This window comes from Danio aesculapii, chromosome 3 (assembly GCF_903798145.1).
Source record: "Danio aesculapii chromosome 3, fDanAes4.1, whole genome shotgun sequence".
Taxonomy (NCBI): Eukaryota; Metazoa; Chordata; class Actinopteri; order Cypriniformes; family Danionidae; genus Danio; species Danio aesculapii.
The window spans coordinates 33407092-33433672 of record NC_079437.1 but is presented as its reverse complement, the minus strand read 5'-3'; the positions used below and the strand labels follow the sequence as shown (position 1 = coordinate 33433672).

The 26581-nt window shown below is 36.4% G+C and overlaps 1 non-coding gene and 1 pseudogene across 1 annotated transcript; both read right to left on the bottom strand.

Annotated features, from left to right (window-relative positions):
• Positions 1 to 1455: 1455 nt before the first annotated feature.
• LOC130221348 (histone-arginine methyltransferase CARM1-like) lies at positions 1456 to 25472 on the bottom strand (annotated as a pseudogene).
• On the bottom strand, positions 13675 to 13872 carry LOC130221835 (small nucleolar RNA SNORA74). The gene has a single exon (XR_008836322.1). It is a non-coding gene; the product is annotated as a small nucleolar RNA SNORA74 (small nucleolar RNA).
• Positions 25473 to 26581: the final 1109 nt, after the last annotated feature.

Here is a 26581-nt window from a genome sequence, read left to right as displayed (position 1 = left end):
TGCAGCCATTTGAATCGTTTTGGCTCGAGGCTTCCGGTCTCATTCACTTCCATTCATTTTTAGACATTAAAAATAGCTCGTTCTGCAGCTTGATGTTGCAAACTGATTTTTTTTATATGATTCTGCTTTGTCTGTATAATCATGCCAACACTTGTTTGCAGAGCGAGTAGTTTGACCGTTTTTTTTGCCGTTTAATATTCCTAGTCATTTCTCTCATAGGCATCTGAATCAGAAGTTATAAATCGCAAAAACGAGCGCACGTCTGCATTGAAAAATAAGGTCAATAGCACTTCAAGTTGTATAGTACTAATATTAATATTTTAAATACACAAGAATAATAGAATAACCTCCAGAAATCATCCAGAAAGTGTGACATTCCTGCTTTGTGTGTGCAGTCGGCAAAAAACAAAACAAATGCTACTATAAGTAGCCACTCGCATGGACTTCTCCATCAACATTTAATATGCTCCTTTTTTGTCTGTTGCTTTTTTTGTGAAAGAAAACAAAAACAACAAAAAGTTAACTCTACAAACTAGCAGACAAGGTTGTTTTTCCATCTCATGATCCTTGCTAAATCAAACCAAATGAACCCCAAAACAAAACCAAAAAAAATAAAAGTGAGTGGAAGCGGTGCATACGTCTTCAGAGTCTTGGATGGGGCAATGGTCAAATCCCCGGTGAAGGAGAGAAAGGAGGAAAGCTGGAGCTGCTCAGGCATCACTTCATCTCCTCCCGAGCGGGGGGTGTAAACTAGGATACTGCAATTTCCAAACAATTGTCCTGCTGCGGTCAGTGTGTGTGTGTCCACAGACCTCACTGTTTTTTTTTTTTTTTTTAACCATTCATGCATCGACCTTCCTCCCCCCCCAGTGCTGACTGTCCATCCCAGCATCCACCCTCCTTTCCTAGCTGGTGGTGAAGGGTTTGGTGCTGGTTTTTGTATTCCTAAACCATTTGTGTCCATATAATTGTCAGCGAATCTGCCAAATGATAAAGTCAGATTTGCGTGGTGTTGGAGTCTCGATTAAACCATGCTCAGAATTCACCTCGGGGAACACCAAGCGACACACGTCAACTGCACTACATTAAAACACACAGTGGAATGGAAAGAAAGACGATCTCTATCTACGCTATGGTTGTCTACAGGCAGGATCCAGCGGTACTGCGCTAGTAGTCGTAATGAAGTCTGCGAGCATCTACAGCACGTGTCCGTCTCGTTCTCGAGAGGTCTGGGCGAACATTTAGGTGAACTCAAGATGGCCGCCGAAAACCCATGCTGAGAGATGTTGATATGCGACGGCCTGTCCACGTTGCTGGAAACGTTAAAAAGCCAACGGTGAAGTGAAGGTTCGATGAAGATCCTCCAAACTCAAATTCATATTAAGAGTCAACGATGGAGTTTGTGAGACTAAAAAAAGTGAGGGTTCATGAAGGGGGGGGGGGGGGGGGGGGGGGGACGTGCACATTTGTAAAGCATTTATTTAAAAAGAAAAGGAAAAAACAAAAGAGTCCCACCGAGTCCTTTGAGTTGAGTCTTGAGTCTCTGGTTTGTGCTTTTTCAGCATGCTTACAGACAAGTGCTGCCTCCTAGTGGCTGGTTGTGGAGCAGGCGCTGCATGTGGCTTTGGAGGAGGGGGACTTAGGAGTAACAGTGACACCTCAGGCACATTGAACTGGCCAAATGCCTGCGCACGCTAACATCATAGGGCCGCGGGACGGATATGTCAGAATAAAACGCCAGTGAAAGAAATTTTAGAATATATACATATAAGTATACATGTATATCTATATATATATGTATGTAGAGACAGAGAGAGTATAAAGTGATGGTCAGAGACTGGTGCACTGGTTTTGGTTTTCTGAATTTGGCTGTTGGTTTGCAGGGGGGTAAAGGGGACGTTTGGAGAATCGGACATGCAGAGGCCGTCCCCTCAGCCTTAGCTCCCGTAGTGCATGGTGTTGCTGGGGATGGCCATGGGAGATGCCATGGAGATCGCAGGACCGCCCATGGTGAACTGGTTGGTGACGGGGTAATGAAGACTGGCGCTGCTTGGACCCTGCTGTGCAGTTGTGGCCCCTGAGAAGAAAAATGCAACATTATAACCTTTGTATTTCAGAACATTTAATGTATAAGGCCTTGAAGTGCTCACATTGTGCAATCTTAAAACTTTGTAATTTATAGTGATAGGAAGTTCAGATCATTTTACTGATCTTTGAGTCTCATTCACTGAGATGAAAGAATCTTTGAGTAATTTTGTTCAATTTGCCTAAAATATTATTAAAATGTTGCCACAACTAGCCCAAACGGTTATCACACTACAAACAAGCCAGGACTAGAATGCTTTAAGAGAAAATAATCATGTATTACTTATCTGGTCTTTTGTCTGTGATAATGTCAGCTCACCTGTTCTGACAGGTCTTCAAATTTGAGTCATTCGTTCACGTCACACACAGACAATCCCATATAAACTTAACCAATGCAGACAATCTGAGCTGAAAGGAGCCATGATTAGCTCAGCTTTTGAGTCTTCTGGTTTTTGAGTCGTTTGTTCATCACGTGACAGCATGTAAAGAGAGATGACTCAAACTGAGGACTCAAGAAATGAACGGATCAAATCTTTTTCCAGCTCTAAATGCATGATTGGTTTTCACATGATGAACAAATGACTCAAACCCGATAGAAGACTCGAAAAATGAACTAATCTTCTACTTCACCTGCACAAATGTGCGCATGCGCAAATGAACGAATCACTCCCTGAGATGACTTAAGTTAGAGTTATACAAAAGATTTGTTCAAAATGAACGAATCATTCAAGAACAACCCATCACTAGTAATTCAGTTTCAGAGGTCTCCCACAATAGTTTTCTGAAACTCTTTTTAAGAAATCATTTTCCAGTACATTTACGTCACTCCTGACCACTACCATTTGCAACACATGTAGCAGCAATACAAGTAATATCCAATAAAGTAGGGCTGCGCGATATTGAAAAAATTTAACATTGCAAAACTTTTTTATTCTGTGATATGTATTGCGATATAAATACAATTTCACTAGATGAGTTGAATAACTGTTTGAAAATAATTTATAATTTTAGATTGATTGGGATGATTCTGTAGGGGAGTGCAAATGCACAAATTATAATAAACAATCTACAAGCATGGAGAAATTCAATAAAAAAAAGACACAAATTTAACATCTGTATTTATAAATAATAAAATGATTTATTGTTGTCTGAGCAGTCGAACTGTATTCAGGTATGCAGTAATTGAATAATCAAATGTAAAATAATACTGCATAGTCTTCTTTTTATAAATGAGTCAATAAAACTAATCGTTGTTAATTTGTCAAAAGGTACAAACAGTACAATTTAAGCCTGAATGCTTTAAAAACTCAAGTCACAGGCCTCATGTGGAGGAAATTCATTTTATTCATCTTATATTCATTTTATATACTCATTTGTTCTAGTTATAAAGGTCTGTTCTTTTATTCTTCCATAAATGTACTGAGAAAAGAAAAATTGGCATTACACTCACAAAACACTAGCGAAATAAATAATAATTCAGACTAGGTTTGGGCCGATAGACGATGTTATCATCCATCGCGGACAGCCGATATCTATCACAATGCTGAGCCGGCATCGCGATCCTCCGCCCCGTCCCCGTCGCAGCAGCAGCAACCCGCATTCAAAAAATATACTTAGGCCCCGTTTACACTAATACGCCTTGGCTTTAAAATGGCATTTTAGAACGAAAACGATCCTCATCCACACTGGCGTTTCACCTAACCCTCCTTCCACACTAATCTATACCGCTGAAAACGCACATCACGTGACCACACACACACACATTCTGTCATGTGCTGCAGCGTCTGAGTTCCAGCAGTCAGCCCAGAGAGCAGTGTACGTCGCACAGTTTATCAAGGATGTGCCGCTGGATCGCGTCTCAGTATTGTTTAATGTGATATTTAATTAATCTTTTCTCTATCTAACGACTCTTCTGTCTTTTGAATCTATCAGGTAACATGTCACAGCGTCAGTACACTGCATCAATCTTTCGTTTTCGCTTGTATTTAGTAATTTCAGTGAAAATCTCAGATACTGTTGGTTGGTTCCTGTTGGTTGTGCACCTTTTTTTACCAACCAAGTTTGTCGACGCCATTATAATGACACAGATCACTCTGCCTATTCATGCCAGAGTCCCGACGAATAAAGTGATTGAGACGTGGCAATTTGTGTGTAACTTATCTTTATTCATTTCTGATTTGGTTATGGGTAAAATGAAGATCATGCAGGTCAGGTAGTTGAACAGTAGGCTACAAATAATTAATTCCTTATGAACTAATTATTCACCGCCACCAATGATGACGGCGATGCCATCGTCCATTGTGATGTTTCACATTAGACATCATACGATGCCAAATTGGTCAACATCGCCCAACCCTAATTAAGACTCAGCATTGCATATACTCGCGATGTGACTATTGGGAATGATCAGATTGTGATATCGATACTAAAACGATATATTGTGCATATAAAGCATTTAAAGAACTTTAAAGTTGATGTGCGGCAAAACATGTTAAATGCTCTATGCATTCATTCATATTAAAATGAAACAATTGCCATTACTGCCATTTCTTGTTTTGCTTGTAAGAAAGCTTACTTGTATGACATAGTTGATCAAGGTCTCTCTTTATGTTTAATATGACATGAGGTGAGTAAATCAAATGTTGTACACAGTACACAGTAAATGTTGTACGATGTACATTTTCAGAAATAGACACTCACCCTGGACGATTCCGGTGCTCATTATAGAGCCCATTCTGGAGTGAGTGTGGTTTACGATCCCCGTGTTCACTGGAGAGGAACACAAACAAACCCCTCTTCAATTTACACATCGACATAATGTGATCTACATCAACACATTAATACTTGAGGAGACTGAAAGAGAATCTTAAACTAAAGCTTTTAGAATAGATATTAAAGGGGTCATGATGTCACATTTATTTTTTTTATTTCGACTAGGTCCAATTATAAATGGCATGATTATCTGAACATCCAACAGTGGTCAATAAATATACAGTACATGGACTTTATCAAATGCCTTCCAAAAAACAAAATTCACAATGGGCCATAATTCAAGCAGTTTTATAGCTTAGCTTTATTACGGATTTTAAATGTTTTTTTCACTATGCAAATAACAGAAAGGTTTCATAATAACTGTAAAAGATCAAGATAAATAAAAAAGATCTAGATCAATATTTCTTGATTTCCCATTGAAAGCCTAATGTCAAATTCCCTGACTTTCACTGACTAAAAAGCTGAATTTTCATGACCTATTATGAAGAGAAAAAACAGGAAGCTGTTGTGTTGAGCGGTCCATTCAGAATTTCGTGACTCTGCAAATTAGCCATTTTTTAAAATATGTCACAAATTTTGTGAAACCAGGACACTGATCACTCATTTATATTTAATTGCAAATTCACGTATAGAAAGTGCTCATCTAGTGTGTGATCTCAAACTGTTGTAGACACGGTACAGTAGGGCTGGGCTATATGCCAAAACTCCGAGCTTATTATTTTTATATATTAAATGATAACAATATACATTTCAAATGCAAGTTGTTAATGCTTCCAGATTTAAGAGTACCTCAACAATGACTGAAGCCACAAAAATTTGAGCGTCCATTAAGTGGAATAACATTTTTGACTAATAAATATTCGCTGGCCAAAAATTTGGTACATCTCTAATATCAACACACTTTTAGATTCCCATTGTTGCACATTTCTGCTGTGTGTTTGGCTCTTAGATCAATATAGAGTAAAAAAAAAAAAGTTCAGAGCTTATCATTATTATTGACAAATTTTATCACGATTCAATATATCGTTTATCGGCCCAGCCCTATGGGACAGTGCAGTATGGTACAGCATGGCACTGCACTTCTGCACGTTTCATATCATGTTGTATTATTGCAATGCACATTCAGCCACAGCAAACACACAATTTCCATACATTTATGCTACAATAATAAAAAAATTTCCCCCACAAAATTCAGAAAGGACTGGTTGAGCACTGCGCAGTTAAAAACAGCCACAGGCACAGCCTGATGAATACATTTGATTGCTGATAGCCAAGTAAAAAAAATTAAATGGCAGTGAAAAATAGCCTAACCATAACAACAGGCAAAACCATGTGAAATAACTCAAACATGGTACAGAAATGGGAAGTAAAAATGACTGATATTCCATGACTTGGACAAAAATATGTAAAACTTCCTGACTTTCAATGTCTAGAAATAGACCTATTAAAATTCCATGATATTCCAGAAACGTCATGCCTCATGGAAACCCTGACTTGAAATGGGATCCTTAAAGATGTGGCCCCTTTAATATTGCATGTAATTTCTTTAAAAATTCAGTTGGGATCTTAGAGGGATAAAAAGTATCATGTGTATTTGTGAGCGTGTGTGTAAATATCCATACGTGCATGCGTGTCTGTACCAAGGGGGATGAGATTGTTGTGGGACACTGTTGTCCCACTGCCACCAATGACAGTGCTGAGGTCATAGGCTGTAGGCATCCCTGAAACACAGAGAGAGAAACATCTGAGTCACATCACTACAGTTAGGGTTCATTTTCCCTTTACTTTCAGATAAATATTCATGACCTAATGTTTCATGCAAAGTCTCTGTATACAAGGTAAATAGTCAGTAAAAATGCATGTGCAATTTTATCACAGCATTTCATAAAATACCTGACAATAAATGTACTTTATATTTATTTTTATATCCATTTAAAATTTATAATAGATCATTTTATCTAACAGTCATGTGTGTAAGCATTATGTGAGAGGATGTGATTGGCCAAGGACTAGCCATACTAGTATTGTAATTGCAATTTTTACATACAATATTCAAATAATGATAGAAAATTAGTGATAACAAATGATAAAACTAATAACCTAAAAAGACAAATAAAGCATGACAAATGCCTCATAACATTAATAATTAAAGCTTAAATCAGTTTTAATCATAAAGTAAACATTGGAAGGAGGCTAAACACTATAAACACCTATTTTCAGAAAATACATGTTTCCCACTTGGCAAAGCAAAACACAAGGTATAACGATAACTCAATTCTGACTCCAGCTATTTTAGTTTAACAATGTTTTCAAATAAAAGATTAACTGCTCATGCTGACATTAATATGATTAACAAACGGCATGACTTCACTACTTAAACAATAATTTTAAAAACGTAAGGTACCAACCCAAAATACCACTCTATGGTAAAAGCTGAAGAATACTGAGGGCTCCACTAGATGGGGCCACTTGCTAGTGCTGCGCTTTAACCCACATGCAAGAATAATATTTGAAAAGTGAAGATTATGCATTATTTTGTAAACCCTTTATTTAAACTTGACCTATAAAGTATGTGTTTATAGCAAAAACCCTGACAAATATCTTCTCTTGCAAAATTAAACTTACGTTAAAGTCAAACCAAAAGCCAGCAATTTCAAGCATATCAGACATTTATGATAATACACTCTCTGCTCTGATAAATTTGCAGAAGGCAGTTTCTATAAATAAGGAGACAGTCCTCAAGTACATAAATATGAGCGCTTGCATTAACCACATACAAACTACTGTATAGCTGATATCTTGCTGTTTGTGAGAACATATTTTTAAATTGCTTGCCACTACACAAGACTTATAAGAATAGTACAAATTCAACAGTATCTTGCCTCTGCAGTTCGCGATAGTTTCTGAGCACAGCACTCAACATGTTCCCTGACTTAAGTTGAATGAATTTTCTTTTTACCTCACGAAGACAAAGTCACGTTAAGAGACGGACCGCACAATTATATATAAAATGCAACTATTATTATCAATTAAAATATACTCAATATACAGATATTTGTTAAACAAATTTCCATGACTTTTCCAAAACATTGTGGGTTTGTCTTTCCAAAATTTTTAGAGGCCTGAAAAATGCCATGTCAAAATTCCATGACTTTTCTGTTTTCCATGAGGACGTGGGCTTCTTGAAATATTAATTTAGGGAATACATTAATAATTTTGTAAGAAGCGTCCAGGTGCTGTACCTGACACAGCCATGCCTTGGCTCATGCTGTATGTTCCCCCAGTGTTCCACATGTTCTCTGAGGGAGAGCTATAATGTGAACCTGGAGGAGGGGCAGGTGTTGTGCCCGTGTACCTGTGAAACACAACACAGAATAAGGGAATTATGGTCAACTAATTTAGAGCCATGGAAAAACAAATGTTTTTTTATGTTAATGAAATATGAATATTTCATTTTTTCCCCAAAATGTACAAGACAACATTCCTTGTTTTCATTTGGGTTAAGCTGAAACTAAATTTAAACTAAAAAAACATAAATAATAAAAACTATACAGACATTTAACAAAAAAAAGGACAGAAAACAACTTTAATGAAGGCTACGTAGAAAACAGAAACTAGAAAAATAAAATCCATTTCAAAATATTAATTAAAACAGGATGCAGGGTCTTCTACACTGTTCTGAGCTCTGCTTCAAACCCCGGGTAAAGGAATAGAAAAACCCACAAATTTTGCACAATAACACCACACTAAGGAGCCAAGCAAGTGTAGTGTGATATTACGTGATGTTAGAATATTACAGCCAATCATGTGCCTCATTTTTACACACTTTGGACAGTCATGGAAATAGTGCTTTGTACAAACAACTCTTTAAATTGGCGGATCATATGTAAATAGGCTGCATGCTGTGCTCATCAAATCAATAGGCAAGTTTCATATCATTTTTCGTTTCGTTATTGACAAAATGAATGTATGAGAAATAACATGCGACACTCGCCATTTACAACCTTTGTCCATCCAATCGTTTCCTAATAAACCGGTGTGCATGATGACTTCACGACTGACGAAAGGTAATTGGGAGTAATTGCATATGTATAGCAGCGGTCTCCATCTATTATTTAGTTTATGTTGAAAATTATTCCCAAACCCCTACCTCTACCCCTCCTCAACAACAACAATTCAGTATTCAGACAGTTAGTGCTGCGTAGCCAGACCACAGATTGACGACTGAAGCTCTGAGAACTTTATCCACTTTAATAGTCAAGGAATGCCTACAATGTTATTTGACTGACAGGTTAACCAACCAATCACATTTCATGTCATGCAATGTTTATGGGTGTGGAAATGTCCATCAAGCAACTGCACATCATTCATTCACAATTGTCTTTAAACGTGTACAACAATGATGCATCAATACCCTTAATGATCTGTCAACAAAACGCAATGGAAATCTGTAAGGCTTTGTTCTGAGATTTGTTCATTATTTTAGTGACACATTTCTACATGAAGGTAATACAGATTGAGTGAAAGTTTTCTCTGTTCTATAAAAGCAAGGCTTTGTTAGATTTGAGAGTATCCACAAATAAAAAAAACAGTTATTGTTTTGAACGATGTCTTTCTCTTATATTTATGACCAAAATGACTGCCATGACTGATTTCACTGCCTTTAGAAAAAGACAATATAAGCATACCTGCGGGTTTGTCGATGTCACGGGTTGAGATTTTTTGCAGTGAGTATTGCATTTAATAATCCAGTGTTTAAGTCCAATTGATAAATGCTCATCATCAAAGTTATCCTCACAGTAACAGATGGGTGTGCAGGCAGTAAATCACAGATTCAATGTCTCAGCAAGTTATACGTTTAATGAGCGCTGTCCTCAATATAAACATCACAGCTTTTTTTATCCACTCAGACTTGTTTTCATGCAGGCTAATTAAGCTTGCTGCACACTTGACTCCCAGAAAGTCTGTATAATTAAACCAATCAGAGGATGACTAAGGAACTGCTAAAGTGTTTCCAGAAAGGTGTGCCATATGCATCAGACATTTAGCAAAAAGGTCTGTGGGTGGTGCTTGACGTGATCAGACAGTTTACTGATCTTATTGTGATTAAAATTTCACAAATATTTGAAAAGAAAGATTTAATCCAATTTGGTTCAAAGAAACAAAACTTACGCTGCAAAACTCACTGTGGGGCTACTGAAATTCTGTGAAACATCTTGCAGCACAGGTTTACAGTGTTGCTGAATGGGACAAACATGCCTATTCTTCCCCAACTGAAGGTTACAATGATTACATTAAATTGCAAAGGACATCTGTTGTTCTTCAGGCCCTTCTTGATGACAGGTGCAGAATAGAAGAGGTTTGCACTGGATGTGCACATGATGCACTGGTGTTTGCAGCTTGGCATCTGCACACGTGAGCCTACCATTCAATACGCTCCTGAAAATGTGTTATGTGACACCATGTGTGCGTGAAGGAGTTTCCAGAGTAGTTTTTGCAATGTTTAAAGTATTGATACAGAAATTATGAACCAAAGTTAAATAATATATATATATATATATATATATATAGTGACATTTGCTTAAAATAATTGATAATTAGCACTTAAGCTTTATTGTAAGAAATGTTTATCCATTAAAACTTTCAGCAAAAGATCTCTTGCATGGCAATCTGGCTAATGTCACTAATACTAAAAATGTGCATATTAAAGATGTTATTTTAGTAATGTACAGTGTGAAACATCAGTATTCTTATAGTAATATCCAGGATTAATTGCTACCCTATCTAGTTTATGAAATATGTAAAACCAGAGGCAATACAACCTATGGTTTATCAATTTCTACCTGTATTATTATGTGTAAAGCCCTTTATAATATTGTCAAAGAAACTAAAAACAACACTGGTATGCAGCATGCATCCTGCATTGTTTAATTGGTTTCCAAAGGAATGCATTCACTCACCGGAAGAAAGGGTTCTTGAGATCAAGTAGATTACTGGATTTGGAGCCTGTCTGATCCACTTGAGCAACAATACTAATATCGTAGCTTTGTCTGAGAGAGGAAATGGAAACAAATGAGTTTGTTAACCACAAGAAACACAAAAGCAAGGAGGTTTAACCAGAGCATCTGAAGGGTTTTACAAATCAAATCTAATGTCCATGTCATTTTGTCTATAGCATTTTAAACACTTAACGGTCTATAAACAAAAATCAGCACACGGTCACTTCTGCTATCAAAATGCAATTTAATAAAGATACAAAAGTTTAGCAAAAGGTCTTCATCAGGCAAACACAAAGACCTTAGGGTAAACATTGCGTTTTAAAATAATTGTCTTTTTTTTCTTCAGCGCAGCACTGGCAGAGTGCCAATTATTTTAATGAAAGTTCAGCATTTCTTTTGATGGAACACCTGTCTCAGGTTTTCTGAATTTGTGCATATTATACTTTTCTTATTGGCATCCTAAACCATAACATGTCTTAAAATCAAGATTAAACATCTTTATAGTTGACATTTTTGCACTGGTTCAAAACAAGTGTATAGCACATGTCCAGAAAAGTAAAGCAAAACATTTTATTTCTGTCCCCAAATCACTGACTTATTAATATTACAATGATGACATTTAAGATACAGATCAAGACTGTTGATGGGCTAAAACTTAATGAAACTGAATTCAAGAGCATGTTAACTCTGTACATTGTGTGTCCTCACCTCTTGTTGGCGATTAAAAGTGCAGTGCCTGACATTGTGTCCCCTGCCTTGGCAAAGAGAGGTGACTGCAGCAGACAGCGCACCTGGTACCAGTGAGTGAGGGGCTCTGTGGGGGCCGTCGAGAGCCACACGGTCATCCTGAACACACAAAACAAGAGCAAACTTGTCACAGTATTCAGATTATGAAACAGTGCATCTGCTCCCTCACATCCAAATAAAGAAGTTGATTAAAAACGCAAAGTCTTCATGAATATTTATATTTCAACATAGCAATTCTTTATGAAGTTATCTTTAAAAATGGTTACAATTAACAACAAAAAAAGTTGCTAAAGTTGCAAAAGTTAAGTTACATAGAGTACAACAGAAGCATAACATTTGAAATGAACTGATATTTGTTTTGATTATGTATCTTCTAGTGTTTTAGTTCTAAAAATCTATCAAATAACAACAATCCAAAATAATGAGGAAATGTTTAAAACTGGTAGCCACCTTTCACTATTTCAATATGAAAATTTAAAATGTGACACCAATGTGACCGTGTTATTAAGCAATGAGATTACGTTAATATAACAAATTAATCAATGATTACACATTAAACTACTTAATGTATTATAATGTGCAATGCACTGCGAGCACAAAGCACATTGGGTTCACTTTGTTTTCATATTTCATTCCAAATCATAATCAATTTTGTTGTAATAAAAATCGTCTTTTGGATGAGACATTAAACCGAGGTCCTGACTCTCTGTGGTCATTAAAAATCCCATGGCACTTCTTGTAAAGAGTAGGGGTGTAACCCCGGTGTCCTGGCCAAAGTCAAAACTTTATAAAAAAAAACCTAGATTTTTTTTTTTGCCATATTGCTCAGCCCTAGTACCAGCATACATTTAGTCCTTATTTGGGTTCAAAAACCAACACGCAACATATAGCCTGCCAACAGTTAGTGCAAACCTCTCATCTGTATCTTTAATCTTCACCAGCACATGTTACCTCTTGTTTGAAAGTAATTCCGTCATTTCCAGTTCATAATGGTCCAAAAGGTGTACATAATAATTAAACATAGAATGTTCATGTTTTAGGTTGCTGAAAGAATGATTTGCTCATTTCTTTATTTCCGTTTTTTCTTTGTTTTTTTTTTGCACTTCACTCTTGCGTTTGTCCATTTCTGAAATGTCAGAAACACTTCAATAATCCTGCGCACGTTATTATCATGAGAAGTTCATTGTTTCAAATATAGACGCACAGCAAGAGATCGCAAGCTCTCTGGAGAAAGTGAAACTACTCGTGCTTTTAGACGCCTTCGTAAAACAACAACAGAACACAGCAGATTTTGTTTTTTTTGGCTTTGTGGCAGTTCATCAAGATGACGACAAGGTTTGCTTGAGCTCGGGTCAACCATAGCTCGTTATTTTATGTATATAGTCTTACGATGTAATATCTCGGCGGTGTATTTAAAAATGGCCCTTCCTTTGTTTTCATTCTTCTGGCTTGTGCTTGCACTAGTGATGCATCTCTGTAAACCAATAGCATTCTGCCATGCATCTAGCTCCGCTAACCCTTTTGTTGTGGTAGGTACCCTTTGGAAAGGGTACCCCAAAAGTGGTCTAGTCGATCCGCTTTTTGGTACCTTGTGACAGAGGAAACAGCCATAAATGCGCACCGTACCACTCAGTGGAAACAGGTCATAATAGCAGGTTTGTAACTTACACTGATCCTATGAATGCAACGTCAAACCAGAACGCCAGCCCATGTACAAGCCCTGAATGCATCATGTGGAATTTGAAGGGGATTTCTATCCTGGGAAAACAAGAAAACAACCCATTTTTTTTTTTTTAAAGTGACGAGCTTATTGAAAAAAGTGACCATGTATCTGTTATACTGTATATTTTAGAAAGGCTGCAAGGGATATCAGATTTTGGGTGCAACCGTACTTGTAAAGATCCTCTTCTTTAGCTTCTAAAAAGTTGACTGTGTATTTGACAGATTTGGCCATCAGGATCCTGATATCAAAAGTGTCCTGAAAGAAATCAGAGGATAAATGAGAGCAGGCAGAATAACCTTCAGTCCTGAATCTGGATCAGGAAGTGGGTCAAATCAAACACAACGACGCTCTGTGAGGCCTCCTGTCAAGGGCTGAGCTACAGTGAAGCAGACTCAGTCCTAGCTCAGAGGGCTCTCCTGCCTCTGGCTGAACTCTGAAAGACGCTACGACAGCGCCATCTAGAGCCAGACCATGGCAGGTCACTGTCCCAGCAGTATAACACCGTCACAGGCACTGCAAATGCCTGAACAGCTGACTAATGCTGGGCATACAGCACATAAACAGACTGTAAACTAGAAATAGGGGAATACTGAAATAAAAACTGGGGAAAATGACCAAAAACTATCATGGCAAACAGCACACAAACAGACTGCAAACTACATCTGGGGAATTTGGGAGAAAAAAGTGAAATATGACCAAAAAAAAGTATCACTGCAAACAGCACACAAACAGACTGCAAGCTACAACCGGAATTTGGGGAAAAAAACTTGGAAATAAAACCAAAAAAACTATCACGGCAAACAGACTGCAAACTACAACTAGGGAATATGACCAAAAAACTATTACAACAACAATTGAATATGGTCACAACAATCATCACAATATCAGCAGAAACTAGGCAGTTAATTATTCTTTAAAATACTCCATTGTCTAAACATGACAAACATCAACCAGATTTCACAAATCTGAGGTACAATTTGTACAATGATAATTGTTTATAAAACTTGTACTGTGTGAAATAAATATTTTCTTGGCACCCATTTTGCTTAAATATCTTATTTATATAGATTATTACAACAACCTGCAATAATTGTACTAGCATGTCCTGATTGTAATTCAAGTAAAAATAAACTTTTCATCCATAATATCAGGCTTTTATTAATCAAAAGAATTGGTCAAACCACACACATAGCATCTCACTATATGCTTAAATGTAAATATGCTTTATGTCAGTGTTTCTCAACCACGTTCCTGGAGGAGCACCAGCTCTGCACATTTCCAAAGTCTCCTTAACCAAACACACCTGATTCAGATCATCAGCTTATTAGCAGAGACTGAAAGAACTGTAACGGGTATGACAGAGGAGACATTTAAAACATGCAGTGCTGGTGGTCCTCCAGAAAAATGGTTGAGAAACACTGCTTTATGTGATAATAATAGGAAAAAACTACAATGTAAATGCATTAATAAACAGAAAACAGTGTAATAGTAACAATATAACAATTCATATCTTCCAATCCTGCCACAATGCCATACAGCAGTAAAAACTACCTAGTTAAATCCATGGTAAATCAATTGTTAATGGCATAGTGTTTCCCCTGTTCATCAGTGCCATCTCATGTGCCTTTAAACTAAATAATAGAAACATTTGCTAAATTCAAGTGTTTCTTTTTGATGGTTGCTTGATCAATAAGAAATCTATCTACATGTAAAACAACCTAAACACGCAGACAAGTAATTCTGCTTTAACGCATATTAAATTAGACCAAACACATTGAACATGCAATCGTTTAATCACAGAAAATTGTGTTAATTATCATAATCGTTTCATCAACAAAGCCCAACTGTAAACTATTTTTAAAAGTCTGCTTAATGAAATTCACACAAAAAGCACAGTCGACAAATTAATTGCTTCTCAAGTGGAAAAAGCAACTCTTTACACCAATGACCCCTAGTTGAAAAATCAACATTACACGTGGACTTTCTGTACATACAAAGATATGCTTCATATACCATCCTAGATGGGCGAAATTCATTGCATTCCCACAGACCATACAAAAACAGTGAGTTCGGAAACCCTGACCACAAAGTAAGCCTTTCATCACGCACATAAAGGCGAGCTCACATACTTCGCTTCAGTCTCCTATATACAACCACCACTGAATCCATTTTGCTAATCCATGAAGCAAACTGGCTTTCTCCACTTCCTAGAAACATCCTCCCCTTCTCATCTGAGCTTAAGTATGAAACTCAATCCTGTCCGTATTTACCCCTCCGAGCGCTCGCCGCTCATCTATAACCGATGTGGAGGCATATCTCCAGTTACCTTCATACTTCACACACTATTTATCAGGGTAATCTTTCCCCTGAAGGCACAAACACAAGCTTGTGTGTTTTATGGCCTCCTGCCTTACAACTTTCCAAACCGTAGCTAAGTCTAAAAAGCCAGCATGTCCTTTAACTAGCACACACCCAATCTGCTAGTCATTCCCTCCCATTTATCACCACAATAGGCTGTCTGAAGTATTCATCTACTGCAGCTCCTCTCAGCGCAGACAAATCCACCCCGTGAAAAGACGGCTGGTACCTGAAAAACAAGAAAATTCAGTTTTCCAGAGGAAACATCAAGTAAATCATCCCGAGTTGTCATCTTCAACCGTCTTAAATCACTGTTTATTAACACTTTCAGTCTACATTTGAAATCTGCTACGGTATGATTGACTGCTTATTTGCACACACTTCTTGTCGTCATGCTGTTCTTTACTCTCTCTCTCTCCCCACCCAGTGTCCATGTCCTCATTTAAGAGAGCTCACCAGAAATTGGCCTTTTGTAAACTGCTCCATGTAAAGCTGCTCATCTGTGAACGGGGCGAGGTGAACGTCTCAATGGTGGGAAACAATTTTTGCCTGTGAAGAGAGCAGAGGTGTAATATGTACAGATGTTGATAAAGTTTGCATACATCGATGTTTTTAAAGAAGGCTTTTCCCACTCACCATTGGGCTTGAGGAATTTCTTGGCGTGTAGGTAACTCCTCCAGCATCCTTTCATTGAACAGCATGTAGCCCATGGGTTCGGAGATGATAATGTCCACCTGCTCGGGTAAAGACACTTCCTCCACTTTCCCAGGAATCACTACAACACGCTCTGACAGCCCTGTTACTGTTTACAAGAACCTGTGGACACACAATTATCATTAATACCACGATATTGGCATAAACCATCACTATTTGGTATCCTAAACTATTTCCATGCATTCAAATAATTTATATATAAAAAAACACTTTTGAAATGATGCTGTATTAAATCTATTGTCTTGATTTGACCTAGGGTTGTGCAATTATCTAATATCTAACTGTGATTTTTTTTTTTAACAGATATTGCGATTTTGATTTGATTTGCGATTTAATTTTGTAGTCAGCTACAGCTTAATAATCTGTTTTCATAGCTTCTTACTGCTAAGTAGTGGTGTTAGTTAAAAAAGGAACTGAAAATTATAAACTTATATTAGCAAACAACTCTGAAATTTTACTTAGCTTGCTACTAGATGGAGTGTCACTGGCAATACTTTTAGTTTGACTTTTAGCCAGATGCACCTCAAATAGCCGCCTGTGGTGTGCTTTTTAGGTGCTGGTTGTTGTATTTCCTCATGCGGTGGCAACAATTCTGCGGACAGCTCTACAAATTACCTGGTTTTGTTAGGTGTCTGGGACTTGAAACCAAGATATTCCATATTACCATCATGCGGTTTTTCTTGGTATTAATTGTTTATTAATGCTTCAGAAGTGGCAGTTGTCATCATCCACTTGTTCGCGGTTTCCCGTTTGTTTATTTTTTTTATTGTGGGCATTCCGCATAGTTCAGTTGTGCAATGCGATTGGGCAGAACAAAAGTGTGCTCACTCAATTGGCCAGTAAGGCAGTCACACACAGACGGCAGTCAACGCATTTGCTCTGGGTGGGGGAAGTTAAATAATATAATTTCATATCCCAGCCTCTTGTGATTCGCTAATCACAATGTTTCAAATAACAATTGCTATTCGATTTCAATTAATCACACAGCCCTAATTTGTACATATGAGATCCTAACTCAAGCCTCTGCAAGAAAATGCAAGACTAAGAACTCAAAAGTGACTCCTTAAGTGTAAAATATGAACGTTTTCAGGAGGGCCTAAAACTAAATAATAAACTTTTAGTTTTGGTATCTGGCTGAATCAGGTACCCCATTGACCAATCAGGTTTAAATTTGCTCCTTCCTTCCTTCCATTAGATAATGTACAGGTGCATAGATGTGTTAAAAGTGTTGAAGCAGATTATTTCAAAGGATAGTAATGTCCCAGGATGGCGATAACAATCTTAATAGAACAGTACATCAGCCCTGTTTTCATGCTTTAGCACAGTTTTTCCAAAATGTGAGGGTGCTATGAGCAGCATCGGATGATATGATGAACTCATTTAAAAGAGATATTTTCTATAAAAGTTAATCTGTAAAATTATCCCTGCAGCAAAGAACTGATTATAAAGTGTAAGCAGTTTCACATAGTTACAATAAAACCTCCAAGTATCCACCAATTTCTTAAACTCCTAAACTGTAAAACCTTCAGTAAACAAGTGGCAAATTGGACTTTTGGTTAATAACGGGTTCATACAGGCACATACAGGCCTAACGAAAATAAAGGACTTTTAAGCACTTTTTTCCAGCACCTATTTTTATTTTCAAGACTGATACGCAACATATTAAACACCTGAAATGTATTCTCAGCAACCCATAAAAGCATTGCATAGGAATTCATACAAATAAAAACCATTTAATAATAAATAGTATAATAATTAATCATATATTGAGAATTAATAATATAATAACCTGCACTAAATGTGCTTGTGAAAATGTGATTTTTTTTTGTACTCAAGAAAAACACCACTACACTGCCAAACACAAATTTTAGTAAATAATACTAATATTAGGGTAAAAGTACAAAGTAACTACAAAAAACTACTCTGAGTACTAGTAAAAAAAAAAATCTGATTTTCATTGCGGCCCTTTTTAAGTTAAATACTTATTTGACTGGTTTAATTGCTTAAATCACACAGATACAAATAGGAATAACAAGGAATATGGTCTTTTGTCAATAGCACTGGCAAAACTACCACATACTCTGTAAGACCATGGAGACACTTTTTGTCCATTTTGTAAAACAATATTTTTAAGCTTTGAAAGGTTTAATTAAAGTATATGATGAAAAGATTTTATTTACATTCCCTTTTATTTACATATTTTACACTATTTTCCTTATTTGCTCATTCTTGTCTTTACAATATGACTAATGTGTTTCTTAAATAGCCTGTACATCACTTGGGACATTTAATTTTACACTCAATCTTAAACTGAAATAGTTTTACAAATAAAGACAAGCACACTGTCAGTAATAAAATAATAAAACAAATGACTTCGTTTCACTTGAGGTATTTGAAAATGACAACATTACATTTCTCAAAGCAGTGTTTTAAGTGCCTTATGTTTATTTGGTATAATGTAATAACAGATTACTTTGACCTGTAATCCTGTACAATTTAGTGAATTCTTAAGACAGATCAGATCACATCTATTATGTAGAAATCACACAAGTACCTCATCCAGAAAACATTTGTAGCATTACTCTTTTGTTGTAAAAAAATTAAAAATTCCACCTTTGCTAAAAGTTTCACTTCACGATACAGCCAAGAAGTCGGTTAGCATTCTCATTGGTCATGCATCCATCTAATTCTAAATACTGATACTTTGACAAAATTTAGTCAAGAAGCAAAGATAAATAATGTTTACTTTACTAGCGAAGAGATCGCGATTGCATAGTCTGAGCATACACACTAGATGATGATAAGGCTTGCAGTTCATTTGAAAAGCTTATTTAACAGCTTGCATGTCTGTTTTTGTGATTAACGTACATGACTGCTCTTCATGTAAAATAAAGCACTCGCGAAATTTGCAGAATGAGTAATTGCGCAATACCTGCATTCTCACGCCGACATTCATTACTGTAGAAGAGTGACAGGTCAGAGGCGAGTAACTCGCCGTCGAAGAGAAGAGTGCGAAACGTGTGTGTAGATCGTCGATAAATGGCAGGAAGTATGTCCGCGGTTTAATTACTCTTGCTAATAACATAGACATCTATACAGTGAAAACATCCGAAAAGCATTAGTCCAATAAAACAATTGGTTTTTTCAATTGTTATTTTTCTGCCACTGCAACACAGGAAGGCCTTTTGGTCCCGCCCTTACGTTTCCACGTACAACTCGACAGGTCGACTGTGATTGGCCACTTTTCATGTCAGTCAAATCACCGCTTCGTAATCCCAGTAGTTTGTGCGGGTATTTTTTGTATTAAATTGTTACAAAAGTTCGCAAACATTTAGATTTTTCTGGCGTGGAAAACTGCATAGAAGTTCTACTTTTAATTTAAAGCTACTTTTCACAAAACAGCCCATTTTTCCAGGTATTCCAGGCCTTGAAATCTAAAAGCCAAATCAAGCACTTTAAGCACCCGGTGGCGAACCCCTGTCTATTACAATGATTTGTGGATGATCATGTGAAATGAGAACTTAAGTGATGACGCTGAATATCAGTTTTGCATTACAACAATAAACTTAACTTAATATATACAAAAATAGGCATTTAAATGCTGCCTTGTTGAAAATAAGAGACTACATTTTGAACAGAGGCATATGCCAGGTGATTGAAGAATGTGTCAAACTCTGCATGTTGAGCCATGGTGCTGGCCTCCACAGCCTAAACTTTGCGGGCACCAGCTTGAGCTGCAAAAAATGAAAGAATCCCTAGAGCCACAACCTACATCCAGCACACCTGAGAGAAAAAAATAAAACAAAAGGAGGTATATGAAACCACAGACAAGCAAAACCCAGGTCCAACCACAGATTTAATCTAATAAGAAATCATTCAAAAAAAAAAATCATTCACAAAAGAGTATACCTTTCAAAATAAATTGGACTCAGGTGTCCCTTTTTACTTTGTCACAATAAGTCAACTGTTCCAGCTTTAGGTATTTAAGTCTGGACAACATCAAGCAAAACCTTAAAGTCATAAAAGCAAAAATGCCTGACTAATGACATTTGGGAACAAAAAAAGCTCAAATAAGCACTGAAAAACTAGTTCTGAAACTTCTCAACTTGTAAGCATTTTTACAGAGAAAAAGAGAAGATAAAGAGAATAGGCTTTACTTTATCCTTGAAGTCAGTATGATTCTGGAGGATGGCTCGTTGATATGTTTCCAGTTCGTACATACTCCTGCATCATGTTTGTTGCTGAGAGAGATACCCATAAAACTAAGAGAAAGAAAAAGGAGGGAAAAAGATGTTCACAACATGCTCGTTAGATTTTCTAAAATAGTCTTCATTGTTCAGTTTGTAGGGCAAGAAATAGAAGGGTTTCACTAAAATGAAATGTTTGCAGATGCAGGTCATTAAGAAGCCAGACACACCTGAAAATACTGTACAGCTGAAGACTCCTCTGTCCTGTCACTAAAGACTGAGCGGTCACCTTTTTGTCCACGACAATTTTCAAGAGGTTATAGAACGACGAGAAATCTGGTGAACAACAGCAGTGAACACATTAGCATGTGCTTGATTCTTTATTTAATTGAGTTTGTACACCAGGCGGCTGCCGATGCATTTGTCTGAAGGTCTGATAAATCACAATGAAGGATTATGGGCTTGTAAAAGAAGGTGCGTTTTACCTGCTGGAGATGCAAACTGCAAGAGGGACACTGTTACAGCCTAGAGTAATGATGAAGGACTGCTTCCCGACACGACTGCACTCCGTCTCCGCAATACTGTACACTTAAAGAACACACGTCTCCTCATCTGTGGAGGAAAGCGAAACATTTCCATGAGAACTCATTTACACTATTATAAATCTAACAGGCAGTCTGCAGTTAAAACAACTCGGAGTAGTTGGATATTATTGACCATTTTAGTGAAGAAACACTAAATAATTGATCTGAAAATTTCTTTTTCAAAAAAATATCCGTACAATCTGTGTCAATAGTGCAAAACAACACTGGACTGGCATTTACAACGATAACAAGATTAATTTTAACATTTGTGTTCCACAAGAAAAATAAAAGTCTTAAAAACTGGAATAAAATGGAGAATAAATGATCATTTTCATTTTAAGGGTGAATAATTGTTTAAAACTTGAGGAAAAAGTTTATTTTAGTGTTGTTTAATGATTAAATGTGACTAATTGCATGGAAAAATTACCTTACATGATTGTAAAGGGCTTTGGATGTATGGCCATGCATAATAAATGCACTATATAAAACCACATTACATTACAAAATAAACGTTTGTATTTACATAATGCATGTACTGTGGATGTATACATACAAAGCACACACATACACGTATATACTCTAAATATATGTACATTTATATTAATATTAAGCTTTACTGCAAGTTCTGTTTGCGGATTAAATGTTACCATTACAAGCTTTAACAAAATCAAACCAACCAGCCTTGTTCAAAGACATTAAGTTTGCGAGCTCTTGGCACTGCAACAGTAAAAGGTGATGCCAGGATGAGGGATTTTGTCATTTATTTCCCCAGCTGTTGTAGGATTATCTCAAGCTTTCCACAGACAGATTAGGCCGGTAGTCAATTATATAATTGAGTCGAAAACAAATACAGTCTCTACAGCAGCTCAAGAAAACCCCTCTTTAACAGAGGCTAGGTGACTCAAGCCAAGCTATGAAAATCTCAGCTTTACAACAGGAATGCTGCTAGTCAACTTGTCAGGCTTTGCTATTTTAGTGCTCAATGTTGTACATTTTGTTCGCCAAATATATGTTTGCTATTAGCCTCTAAACTTGGTCCAATAGTGTTTGGACTAGACATGGGATGATAACAGGCTTAAGGTTTACTGCGGTTTTAAAACCGTTAACATTTTCTGTTATACCATTCCTAAGGTATTTGTATGGGTTTCTTTATGAGTATTTTGAGTTTTTTTTAAAGCAGCAGACAGTAGAAAAGGACCCTCCATATCACAACATACTAGTCAGTCCATGAAAATAAATAAATAATAATATTTTATATATATATTATATATATATATATATATATATATATATATATATATATATATATATATATATATATATATATATATATATATATATATGGATGGATGGGGATGTCAGCATGCTGTAGAGCTGAACAGTGCAGTGGCTTTACTTTACATCCAAATAGAAGATGGATATCCAAAGATGCCTTTTCAAGCTGAAAAGAAATCTATGTTTTTGAAACTAATGAAGAAGACTGCAAAAAATAATGACTTATTTAAATTATTTAGCCTGACATTTATAGTTTTAAAATATTTTAAATGCTAAAACAAAATATACCATGTTGAATGGGGAAAAGGTTGTTTTTTACCAAGACATTAATATATTTTAGAGCAGTAATTAATGTGATATTATACTGTCATATCGTAAAACCGTAATATTTTTTAACCGTAATATACAGGTTATCATGCCATCAGAATCTTATACCGGCCCATGCATAGTTTTGACAAGTAATGTGTAAAAATACTGTCTGGCAAAGCTTTTTATGTATATAATTTAATACTTTGTTAATTTATAGAGTATACATCCTGAGTAAAAAGCTTTGAAAGATTACGTCTTTTTAAAATGTTTTTAAAGTGTCTTTTTCTCACCAAGGCTGCACTGATTTGATCAAAAACCACAATAAAACACTGGTGAAACTGTATTCACATTAAAACTGTTGATACAGTTTACTGTACTTTATTCCTTTCGATGAATGTCTTGTCTGATATTTTTTCACATGACTCTTATAAAATGCATCTGTGTGCTCAAGAATCATTCTAATTATTTATTAATGTTAGAAAACATGTGCTGTTTTATGTGGTCGAAATCATGACATGACCATTTAAATAATGTTAAAATTTTATATTTTTATTGATTAAATAATTAGTAAAATGCATTTTGGTTTATGATGACAATTTCTGAAAGATAATGAATCTTAAATCACAAATTACAGTTTTAAAATGTATTAACATAGAACAAGTTATTTTAAGTTTGAATAAAAGTTATGAATGTGTTGTATTTTTACTTGGTAAGTAGAACTTATCTAAATATTTTTTAAATCACATAACTAGTAGTTGCCAATTATAAACTTGGTGTTTTAGCATTAGAGTAATAATGACATTACAATTAGTATTACTATAATATAATCTCATTTGGTGACACGGTGGTAGGTAGTTCTGTCATCTCACAGCAAGAAGCTGGTTCGAGCCTCAGCTGGGTCAGTTGCATTTCTGTGTGGAGTTTGCATGTTCTCCCCGCATTCGCGTGGGTTTCCCCACAAGTCCAAGACATGTGGTACAGGTGAATTGGATAAGCTAAAAAAAAAATATTATTGTCCATAGCGTATGTGTGTGAATGAGTATTTTAATAAAGGGACTAAGCCGAAAAGAAAATGAATGAATAATCTCATTTTCATTGTCTTTAATTGTGTATATAATTAAAAGTTTCACTAATTCTAATAAATGTATTTTTGTTAAATACCCAAATAACATTATATACAAATTTTATTACAATTTCAATACAATTTTACCATTTTATTATAGTGAGCAACCTTGTCAACTACACAACAAGGTCTGCCACGTGACGTCAACACTGCAGGACGCAGAAGGGGGAGACCCGCTACACGAAACATCAAACAGACCCTTACGTCATAATTATTCATCTCACACCAGTGTACATTTTATTCATATTCACAGAAAGTGTTCAGTCCACAATGAGAGACACAAATACTTTAGTTTAACGGTGTATTTCTTTATAAAGACTGAATGTGAATAAAATGCGCAAAATGCTACTTATTAATATGATACTCAAAATAAACAATATTTTGTCTGAAAAATGCTGAAAGAGCTGCGGCATTTGGGTCTCGAAAACTTCTTTAAAAGAAAACTAAACGATGTGGGTCGCGCATCTGTTTCAGTAAGACATTCATCTCATCCACGGGGCATCGGCAGCATGAGGCTCCAAACAAAAGCCCTGAGCGCTGAATGAACAGGCGGGACGCTGGAGGAAAGGAGGCGGGGGACCAGCTATTGTTCCCCGCAGAACAAAGATGAATGCCCAAACGGTGCTGCCATAAGAAACCTCTCTGTGACTATAACATTATAAACTTAAGCAACATTCCCTGCACTCTGAGGGAGAACCAAATGTTTTGTGGTGGTTTGGTGAGTAGTGAAAGTAGAGAGGTGGCGCAGAACTGTGCGCAGTCAATCAAGTAAACTCTCAGCATATCCATTCATTCCACCAAACAACCAGCCGAAAACACTTTCGACAAACCGGCTACATGTTTACACAAACGAAGCCCCTGAAAACACAACAAGAGATGTGTCCACATCACTTTCTGAAGCTTAACAGTATGACTGAAGCTCCAGTCCGCAGCTAACTTTATAGGCGCCAATCCACTTTCTCGAAAAGTCCGGACGAAGAAGCCTGGAGGCACAGGACACGCGTCTGCAAGGATCCTCATGCACGGGACATGTTTATTTCAAATTACGGTAACACATTCGGTGCTGAATTGCCGCTGCTTGTACATATTAGCTGGGTAGCAGCAGCTAACTATAAGCAGCTTAACACAATACGAAGTGTTTACAGATGCTAACATGCTACTATCAACGTGGTTTGTGGCAAGCATGTTGAAGCCAAACCTCAATATTAGGCAGCTTGAAATCTTTTAAAGAGCACATACGGGTCCGAGAGCCGCTTATGAGGCGATACTTCGCACGCCTCCGTTCCCGGTGTCCAGGCGGCGCAACGCACGCACACACGCCGCACGCGCATCACTCTCCTTCGGCTAGGCTAGGATACACCACTCATCTGAGGCCGGATGCAAAGTGTCCACAAAGCCGCGTCTACTCACTGTTCGAGAGGATGATTTGAGCCGCGTCCTGGTTCATCTTGATCTCCAGTCGCAGAGGCTGCTGCTCTGAATGCCGCTGGATGTCTCCATTGGCGTCTCCGATGGAGAGGAGGCGCACGCCTGAGAACACGGACACCGCCATCTTCGATCTGGAGAGAGTCAGAGACAGCAGCGCGCAGCGGCTCAGATCTGCGCTGGAGTCAGTGGTCAAGACAGGCCTGACTTACTACTGCCTCCACATGGCCACTTCTCTCCTTTCTCCCAGATATGTTTGGAGTAGTGTTTATCATTAAGTGTGTAAATGTTCAAAGTCAAATTGTTTTACCAAATTCAATGTCAGTTTAAAAAGTTTTCCTTTTTCAACATTGCAATGAATAAATTCAGGGTTGAAAGGATTTTATTTTTCTTGAATATCGTGTGACCCTTGACCAAAACCAGTCTTGTCGCATAAGTATTTTGTCAATGGCCAGAAAAGGCCTGCACTGTATGGTTAAATTATACATTTATTTTTTTTTGCCAACAATTATTAGAATATTAAGTAAAGTGTCCCTCAATATCAACATCCCTGAAGATATTTGTAACTTTTTCACTGTAAATATATCAAAATAAATGTTTGATTTGCAATGTGCGTTGCTAAGCTCTTTTTAACCTTCAGATTTAAAAAAAAAAAAAAATGTCAGAAATATTTTGCTATCCTAACAAACCACAATCAATGGAAAGCTTGTTTATTCAGTTTTCAGATGATGTACAAAACATAATAAATAAATAAAAAAGACACCTAGTAATTAGATTTGTAGTCCAGGGTCACATATAATGCGATATAAATGAAGCTAATAATATGAACAATCCCTCTGCAAAATATTCAGACTACAGATAAAACAGGAAAGTTTGGGTAATATACTGGAATGAAGACATGGCTATTATTATTATGTTTTAAAATATATATTTTGAATGCTCTCCTATTTTAACATTCTCATCTTTCATTTTAATTTGAGTTTACGATATATATTTTTAAATAACGTCACTTGGTTTATTTATTTGTTTTGTCAGGTTTGTAATTTTAGTTAAATAAACTAATATATAATATATATATATATATATAATATATATATATATATATATATAATATATATATATATATATATATATATAAAATTATTATTATTTATTTATTTATTTTTTGCTGCTGAAGGGGCTCTTTATACTTTTCATATTTATATTTTAGGTAACACTTATAAGTTTTTTTAAAATACTGGTTATTAGTTAACACAAAAAAAAATATTAATGCTTCAGCA